The sequence below is a fragment of the Oncorhynchus gorbuscha genome, linkage group LG22 (assembly GCF_021184085.1).
Source record: "Oncorhynchus gorbuscha isolate QuinsamMale2020 ecotype Even-year linkage group LG22, OgorEven_v1.0, whole genome shotgun sequence".
NCBI classification, from domain to species: Eukaryota; Metazoa; Chordata; class Actinopteri; order Salmoniformes; family Salmonidae; genus Oncorhynchus; species Oncorhynchus gorbuscha.
In genome coordinates this window covers 25473868-25482619 of record NC_060194.1, presented here as the reverse complement: position 1 = coordinate 25482619, position 8752 = coordinate 25473868, and the positions used below count along the sequence as shown (strand labels likewise).

General features: G+C 42.5%; 1 protein-coding gene across 1 annotated transcript in view; it reads left to right on the top strand.

The window, feature by feature from the left end:
* The first annotated feature begins 1475 nt into the window (after positions 1-1475).
* Positions 1476-8752, top strand: part of LOC124009579 (oxysterol-binding protein-related protein 1-like) — a 39254-nt gene continuing 31977 nt past the window's right edge. Inside the window, exons 1-7 of the mRNA XM_046321491.1 lie at positions 1476-1882; positions 2035-2089; positions 2337-2443; positions 2723-2857; positions 3181-3295; positions 3698-3765; positions 4740-5707. The gene's annotated coding sequence lies outside the window, so the exon portion shown is untranslated. The remainder of the gene's footprint in view (positions 1883-2034; positions 2090-2336; positions 2444-2722; positions 2858-3180; positions 3296-3697; positions 3766-4739; positions 5708-8752) is intronic.

Below are 8752 nucleotides of genomic sequence, written 5' to 3'. Positions count from 1 at the left end.
ACTTTTTACTTCATTAAATACACCGTCTCAAGTACTGCTGTGTCTGCCTCATCTTCTGGGTTCTGCCGACTATTCGTGGCTCAGTTGGTTAAGTGACTGTTTCTCACTCCGGAGACCTGGGTTCGTAACCGGGTCCTGACAATCAAGGTGTCAAACTCATTGAAGAACTCTCTAAAGGCACCTGGTGGGCAACCTACCTCCTGGTGGGCGATGTAACTTTTTGGGCAACCAACCAAATTCACATAGAAATGTAAGTTATAGATCTGTCATTCTCATTGAAAGCAAATATAAGAAGCGGTAGCTCTGCTCTATGTGCTCTAATTCTATGCTAAGGTCTGTGTTTCATGTAGGCTTACCCTGGCGTGACATTTTGATAACCATGTAAATCTCTATCGGACAAGGCGACTTATCAATATATTTGGCTGTATTTACTCTCCGATTCGAAAATTCTAATTAGCATCAAAGTAGACATCATGCAAAACTACAAATCCCTGAGCTCCTGCACATAATCTCTAGCTGACACCTCTGCTATCAGTTATTGTGTAAATTTAAAACTTGCACAATACAGTTCACAGAATTGTCCATTTAAAGAAATGTTGCCAATTTATTCATTACTACATTTAGCTAACAGATAGTTAATCCAGAGGGTTTTACCTCAGCAGGCTTGTCCAGCTCGTCATGGCATTTGTAAGTCCTTATGATAACCACATTACCAGCTAATTAGCATTTAATTTGTGTGTGGGGGGTGTAAATACAGATGAATATATTGATCAAATGTCCCCTTGTCCTAGAGATTTACACAGTTATAAAAACATCATGACAAGGTAAGCATACTTACAACACAGCCCTAATTGTAAGTGTTTCTAATATCCTGTATGGGGAAAATGAATAGTGACAAAACGATTGGAACCATTTCCCTGTTTGATGGCTAGGTTTTATGGGTATTATGACTCTGTGGTATTATATTATAAAACACAAAATGAGGGAGTGCCATGTCTGGCTTCCTATTCGGTCTTTGTAAATGCCAACCTTTTCGGGAAATCTTATTGGTGCACACAAGCTTTAGAGAATTGTATGTGCGTAGGCACCTTTGATAAATGAGGCCCCAGAAAAAGTGGGCAAGAGTTGGCATTGCTGTACTTTTTTTCGCATCCAGGCAGGCTTGTGTTTTAGTGTAGAGGTAAAAATGATGGAATGACCTCACACAAATAATAACATACAATAATTGTTTACCTTAAAACAATCTAGGAAGCTTGGGGTTGATCTTTCATTGACGAAGTGTACATTTTGTCTAAAGCCTAATGGCCTGAACAATGAAACCATACATAGGGTGGGGTTCATTGCAATAGTTCCATCTAGCGTACTATTGGAGAACAACACTTGCTCAAATGCGTGAGAGCACGTTCTATTAAATCGCTTTTCTTAATTCTCTGTGATTTTGACATTTAGATCATCTTTGTTAAAAACACATTTGAGAAATAAACGTTTCTTTCAATGACGATGAAACGCTTTAAATTGATCACGTGTGTCCACAAGTTCCAGTCCTTAGCTGAGATCCAATTTCACGATATGCGCTGTCACTTGTCAACGCAACCTTTTCTATAGTGGATGTTCTTTACTGCGAAACGAATGTAAGTTAGAATATATGTCCTGCTCACTATTGAAATTAAGTTGATAACGAAGGTTTAGAAGCAAAACAGTCTAGCGTAGCCGACCACACACTCCTCTAAAACGTGACTTTTCTGTGGGCGACTGTTGCAACAACCAAATATTGATTTCAAGCCCCGGAATATAGGCAAATTTCCCGGATATCAAAGCTGTTTGATGAATGTTAATCACTTGTTGCGCATGGAATCTAACAATAACACTTTGCCCAGGTGAGGTGAGTCGATATGAACCCAGAAGTGTATTTCTTTTCATAACGTATGCTAATTAAGCCACAGCACAAATTGTAACGTTGTTGCAGATTTAGTAAGTGTCAGTCGGTAATGTCAGATGGGCTACATCAATTATTTTGCAATTTGTTGTTGTCAGGTTGGATCTGGGCTGCTACTTTGGACACAAAGATGTTGTGGAGGAGCTACTCAAGGTGAGAATACAGACTTACTTATCAATTGTTAATGTATTACACATCATTTTACTTATATAGTACTTAGTTGTATTCAAATGAACGTTTAAGCCTTGTGTATGTGTGTTGGGAATAAATATGTCATAATTTCATGTGCTTTTTCCAGTACTTTCACGTGTGTACAATATAATGTGTGTTCAGGTGTGCGGTATGCACAGCTACTTAGTATTGCATTTCTATGGAGAATGTAATCCTGTTTCTGTTACAGGAAGTAGTTATTTTTCTGTTACGATACCTGTGCCACTATCATCTACGGGACAGCCCAGGTCCCTAAATCTGTCTACGAGGATAATGAGATCATTGCCATGCACGAGGGTAAGTTGTGTGATTGATGGTCTCGCTTCGTCCCTGCACTAGGTTGTGTTCAGTAGATGAAAAAAGTTTTGAAATGGCATGGTATTTTCTGAACTTGTCCAATAAGAACACACATTTTCAGTGGGTCGAGTGAGATTTTAAACAGAATGAGATGGGGAGGTACTTCGTGAACTTGTCCAATAAGTACGCATATTTTCCTTTCCGTTGCATAACATTTTACTACTGTTTGCCCTACTGAACACGACCCTGGTTTACAAACCCTATGTCAATTGTGCATAGCTGCAGAGATCAGAGAGGAGAAGAGGAAGGAAGCGAAGCTTCTGGGGGTGGACAGAGAGGGAGACATCTTCAGCCTGTCTCAGCTGGTCAGCATCTGATCATCCCTGGCCCTCCACTGAACCTCTCAACCTCAAGGTGGAGTAGAGTAGAAGCCTGACTTTCGGCTGACTGCCCAAATGGTCTTCTTGATGATTAACACTGTATATCATGTTACATTTCGTCTTACATTGTCATCAGCTTGGTTACTGACTTTGCAATTGAAGAGGTCGACCTTGTCCTTCAGGATAGGATGCAAGATTCTGCTACAAAAACTTGTTTGGTTTTATACAAATTTTGTTTGCACATTTATCAATTGCTTACATGCAGAGTTAACTTACATGTGTCATGCATGTTAAGTGAATGTGTAGACACCATGTGCTTAATTCATTCATTCACTTTTGATGTCTTACCTTTCTCAGCTCTGCAAGATGAGGCCTCCAGACATCCACTGTAGAGACCTGCCTACAGGGGGCAGAAGCAGTGTGTGAGAAAGATGCTCAAGTCTGGAGCCAGCCCCAGCATCAAGAATGAGCAGTATGTAGCAACTGATATGTCCACTGCAGAAATTAAACACATTATTTTTTAGAACTATGGTATACCTTTTTTAATAAATATTAAATACGCTTGTGACTTACATGTTTGCATGGATATTACTTTACGAAGAGCCTGGATGCAGTTTCAAATCACTTGCATGTCATAATGTATAGAACAGTCATATAGATTTTGCCTAACATTTACAAAGCAAAATCTACTTAGTTGGTGTTCCCTACATAGTGCACTGCCTTTTACCAGAGCCCTATTCTCCCTGTTAAAAAGTAGTGCACTAGAATAAGGTTCCATTTGGGACGCATATGTGTTCTATTCACTGCCTCCCTCCCTGTCAGCTAGCAGGATGTCATTGATAAATTACTGATAAATGGCTATGTTCTGTTGCAGACCAAACCGTTTTTGACCTGGCCTGCAGTGAGGAGATTAAGCAGATTCTGGTGGGCAGTCATGACAAGGTGAGATGTGAGAGGAACATTGGAGCAAAAAGCTGCTGATTCTGTGAATGTACTGAAACAAAACAAAAAATTCTTCCCCTAGAGGGTACGACTTGTGTTGTGCCGAACTTTGAAGGCCTATGGAAAGTATTTGTGTGTCTTTTGTATTTATTCTAAGCAAATATTAATATATTTTGAAATATACTGTACAATCTTTGAACAGAATGGAATTATTTTATAATTACTATATTTGGGAACTGATGTTTAGTGTTTCTGAAACACTTACATTACATTTACATTTAAGTCATTTTGAAAACTGATATTGTAATGTAGTGATGCTGCGTTTGACCCTTAGAGTGACAGTTTTCTGGGATGGCATTCCTATTGGGTGGTCATTCAAACGGAGTTATATTCTGGTATCCAAGACAATGAGTCTTTAAACTACTTACACCCTTACTCCACTATCCCTCCCTCCTTATTGGATACACAGCAACCTGCTCCTCTTTTCCCCTGAAGAGCCTGAGGCAGTGTAGGGATATCTTTTTGTGTTTGTTTCCAGAACGGATACAGTGGTTGGTGTCTGGCAAGGCTCTAAGGCTCTGATGAAAGCTCACTGCAGAGTAGGTAGGCACCAGGACACTGTGTTCTCCATGCTCTACCACACATTAAGATGTGGACGGCACAACAGACAGTTAGTTAACCTTTCACTGGTATGCGATTCTTGCAATGCATATCTGTCACATTATGTTGACATTAGAAAAACCTACTGCCATATCTTTTAATGTCTATTGTTTTTATGTCTGTCACTCATTTAGATCTTTGGTCTCCATCACTTTAAGGTGTCATCCAAGATGGATCCAGAGGCTATAAGAAAAGTGACGTTCTCCTAGTATAGATTATGTGGTTTGGGACAACGTACTTCATAGTTTACAACAAACACATAGGCCTAGTTCTGTGGAGTGTTTTTATTTGTGCTTGTATGTACATGTGTACAGAGATGCTTGGATGCCCTGGAGGAGCATGTGGCCAACAGCAGCTGTCACTACCCAGGAGCAGACAGATGAGGAGGGGGATGAAGATAGATCTTGGCGACCTCACAGACTCCCTCCAGGTCAGATGAAGTCAACACCAGCGGATCCCAAATATTTCCGTTCTGGAGACCACCAAATCACTATCAAAAGCTCTTGATCTAAAATGAATAAACACTAAAACATTTTGCAGACCATCTGCACAGCGGACCACAGGTTGAAACCACTAGTCTACACGCACACACCCAGACCGGAACACAAACCAACACAGATTCCAACTTTTTCAGGGCTAGCCAATCACAGAGTTCCATTGTTACCTTATATATTCTACTCCAGAAAAGTGACAGTTGGTTTCAGTTAGCCCTGCTAAGCTAGCCCAGGCCCATTCAGTCGTATTGATGCTTACACAATTGTTTACAAGTGGGCTGTGTTCTTATTGGCTCATGCATTCATGGTGAATGGGTTATAGAAGCCCCTCCCCCTGCTGTGACTGGCCAGTAGCTGTGTGACAAGGGAGGGTTAGTAAACTGAGGGGCTGATGGCTGTGTATGTGTAGAAGGGAGGGTTTGTTTGTGTGTGTGCGCACCTGTCCTCGCGGCCGTGCCCTTGGGACATCAGTAGAACAGAGTGGTAATCACTAGCAAGCCTGTAGCAAGGACACAGCCGAGCAAGATCCGCTTTTATGCTGAGCTCTGCACTCTGCTTGCAGATCAGTGCAGGCACACACACTCACACACGCTCTTGCTTAAGGGAAACGCTAGGCATTCGGAGACGGAACTGTTGCACGTGCATATTAACACTCAAGCAGAGACACATGCTTTCACACTCGCACGCACGTACGTACGTTCACAGAGGCAGGCACAATTCTACCACCCAGCAGAGCATCCCGAGGACAGGAGGAGGAAAAGTGACAGCAGCACCCTCTATCCACTCAGGTACAGACAAACATCCTCCCTTTGTTTTTCATTGTCTTCTGAACTACTATGGGTCTATTTGCATTAGGCTGCTCTTTATAAACTTTGCTTGTTTCATTCTGAGGTTAAGTACTTGAAGGTTGTTCAAGTGAGTTTCTTAAATGTATTTATTTGACCTTTTATTTAAACAGGGATTCACCATTTAGACCAGGGTAGGGTCTCTTTTGCAATGTACGTAGATCATTAAAAACAGGCATTTTACATTCAGAACAAGTCATCTTGACTGCTCTGATGGTGAAGTGTACCATTGAGTGTGCATGAAGAGGGTTTTGCATAGTGTTCAGTGCATTTACAACTTTTATCTGGTAATATGCATTTTATGACATTGGGTTTTATTGCAGTGTACTCTGTCATATTGTTAGAGCATTATAAGAAGTACCTGACGAAGAGCTGAAACTGTTTGTTTTGATAAAAAAATGAAAGAGTTGTGAATTTGTAGTTGATTTAGCAATACATTTGACATACAGTAAGGCCATGCTGTGCTCACAGTGCTGCTGTGTTTAGTGAACTTGGACTTCAACATCTGGTGCTATGACATTTCCAGAGGGAAGGTTGTATGACAGAGTCCCTCTGCAATACAGAAAGAGCAAGGCTGAAGTCCTGGTTTGAATGTAGTAAGTCACTGATGATATGACTGCAATAATCAGCCAGTATTTCAGCAGCTTCATGGTAAGAAACATACACTACATGCCACCTTTCCAATAAGTCCATGTTCCACATTAGTGCCCTGCTAGAGCATCCCTGGTCAACTGTAAGTGCTGTTATTGTGAAGTGGAAACATCTAGGAGCAAAAATGGCTCCGCCGCGAAGTTGTAGGCCATACAACCTCACAGGATTGGACCGCCAAGTGCTGAAGCGCATAGTGCGTCTCTCCTCGGTTGCAACACTCGCTACCCAGTTCCAAGCTGCCTCTGGAAGCAACGTCAGCACAAGACCTATTCGTTGAGAGCTTCATGAAATGGGTTTCCATAGCAGACCAGCCACACACAAGCCTGAGATCACCATGCGCAATGCCAAGTGTCGGCTGGAGTGGTGTAAAGCTCGGCCATTGGACTCTGGAGCAGTGGAAACATGCTCACTAGCGTGATGAATCACACGTCAGCATCTGGCAGTCCGACGGTCGAATTTGGGTTTGGCGGATACCAGGGGAACGCTACCAGCCCCAATGCATATTGCCAACTGTAAAGTTTGGTGGATGAGAAATAATGGTCTCTGCTGTTTTTTATGATTTGGGCTAAGTCCCTTAGTCCCAGTGAAGGGAAATCTTAGCACTACAGCATACAATAACATTCTAGATGATTCTGTGCTTCAAAGTTTGGGGAAGGCCCTTTCCTGTTTCAGCATGCCAATGCCCACATGCACAAAGCAAGGTCCATACAGAAATGGTTTGTCAAGATCAGTGTGGAAGAAATTGACTGGCCTGCACAGAGCCCTGATCTCAACCCCCTCGAACACCTTTGGGATGAATTGGAAATCTGGCTGCGTACAGGTCTAATTGGCCAACATCTGTGCCTGACCTCACTAATGGTCTTGTGGCTGAATGGAAGCAAGTCCCCCCAGCAATGTTCCAACAGCTAGTGGAAAGCCATCCCAGAAGAGTGGAGGATGTTATAGCAGCAATGTTTCAACAGCTAGTGGAAAGCCATCCCAGAAGAGTGGAGGCTGTTATAGCAGCAATGTTCCAACAGCTAGTGGAAAGCCATCCCAGAAGAGTGGAGGCGGTGGTATAGTAGCGAAGGGGGGACCAACTCCATATGAATGCCCATGAGTTTGGAATGAGCTGTTCGACAAGCATTTGGCCATGTAGTGTATGTCTGGAAAAAGTTTATTTCCTTCTCACCTTTTCTGATTTAAAAATGACCGTTTTGAGCTGGCGTTCAAATGACCCCCAGTGGTCGGATACATTGCCTTCTGCTTGCTGGTCCTGGGCTAGTGCTGTCTGATAGCGCTCAGAATATCTAGCAGCGTTCTAGAAGATCCCATCCATAGTAAGCGATGCAAAGTGAGTGTCATAAACGAGGCTCACTGGCCAGACAGTCGAAACGGGATTGGTTGCTTGGACAATGGATCACTGAGATGTCTGAACAAGCACAACGATGTGTGTCGGCTCCATCTCTGAGTTGGATGTGTGAGATCAGACTAATGGGATTAAGACACCTAGCAGAGTGTCCAGGAGGGAGAGATGGACAGTATTAACACTAATCCATTTATCTCCATCCCTCTGTTCCTACCACGGCACAGCTCTCACTACTACTGTTTCTACTGTTGCAGCTGCCGCCTAAATAGCCATTCTTTGCCTGTTGATGGTGATAATAATTTGATTGGAGCTTATATTTGTCCTATTTCACACATCTACAAGTGTGTATTATATGCATGTCTGAATTGGAAATTAGTTTTTTGCATATCCCAACTCTACCTGAGACCCTCAGAGAGGGTGATTAATAGTGCCCTGTGTTTCCTGACTGTATCTGACCAAGGAAAACTCAGGGCCACAGTCATGTAATACTGGACTGGTGGAGCCGGGGGGGGGGGGGGGGGACTGCTTAACTGATCAGGAAATACTCCTGACCCCATGTCATGTTGAACTGGTATGGCCAGAAGATTTTCCTGACAAAGGAAACATTATGATCAAGATCCAAAGTTAACAGTGAGCCACATGTTGTTGGGTTTGTTGTGATTGTTGTTGTGTTATGGGCAGCTTTTAGTTCTCACAGATGTGTGCTATGAAGATGATGTGAGTCATTTGGTGGTTTAGATGCAGTTCCAGTCCCCTCTCCAGTGGGTGAATATTCCCTGACCCAGATCATTCATTATATCCAGATTTGGCCTATTATCAAAGAAGTCCAAATGATTTCTCAGGCAGGGAGCGAGAGCGTGTGATTGGTCTTTGAATTGTGGATGTCTCGTTTGTCTTTGTTTTTCCTGCTTTGTTTTCCAATATAGACTTGATATCAACGTAGTGACTGTATTGTATGTAGGCGGTGCAGAAACTCCTTAAAGTGGAGT